This window comes from Geospiza fortis, unplaced genomic scaffold (genome assembly GCF_000277835.1).
Source record: "Geospiza fortis unplaced genomic scaffold, GeoFor_1.0 scaffold96, whole genome shotgun sequence".
NCBI classification, from domain to species: Eukaryota; Metazoa; Chordata; class Aves; order Passeriformes; family Thraupidae; genus Geospiza; species Geospiza fortis.
In genome coordinates this window covers 874,077-874,987 of record NW_005054454.1, presented here as the reverse complement: position 1 = coordinate 874,987, position 911 = coordinate 874,077, and positions in this window count along the sequence as shown.

Sequence of the window (911 nt, the reverse complement as noted above, 5' to 3'; positions counted from 1 at the left end):
GTAAAATCTGCAATCTCCAGGGATTGACTGAAGAAGCAATTAGGGAATGAATCACAGGAGGGACCTGATACCTGCACACACTCACTCCCAACTCCTTTTTAGTGATCTGATTCCTATTTTCACTCTTGTTAAATAATAAATGACAAAGAGCTTCTTTTCTTTGGGAGCCTTTGGCTTGTCTTGGACACACATTTTGAGATTTGAGCTGAAGCCATCGCGCTCCAGATGTGCTGGAGATGCAAAAGAAGCACAAGGAGCAGGCTGAAGGAAGGGATTGTCCTCTCTGCTCGTGTGAGACCTCATCTGCAGAGCTGCCCCTGGATCAACACCAGACAAAGGTGGAGCTGCTGGGAGAGCTGGGGGTGCTCACCTGGAGAGGAGAAGCTCCAGGGAGAGCTCAGAGCCCCTGGCAGGGCCTGAAGGGGCTCCAGGAGAGCTGCACAGGGACTTCTCACATAGAAACTTATTGATAGGACAATGGGAAATGGCCTTAAATTGAAAGAGGGCAGGTTTGTGTCAGATGTTAGGAAGAAATTCTTTAGTGTGAGGGTGGTGAGGCCCTGACACAAGCTGCCCACAGAGAGGATGTGGACTCCACATTCCTGCAAATGTTTAAGGCCAGGCTGGACAGGGCTGGGAGCAACCTGGACACCTCCCACTGTCCCAGGGGCTCCCAGTGTCCAGCCTGGCCTTGGGCACTGCCAGGGATCCAGGGACACCCTGTGCCAGGGCCTGCCCACCCTGCCAGGGAGGAAATTGTTCCTAATATCTGACCTAAACCTGTAATTTTTCACTTTGAGGCCATTCCCTGGGTGCTGTCCCTGCATCCCCTGGAAATTGTCTCTCTCCAGCTTTCCTGGGGCTCCTGCAGGCCCTGCAAGGCCACCCTGAGCTCAGGCCAAAGCTTCTCC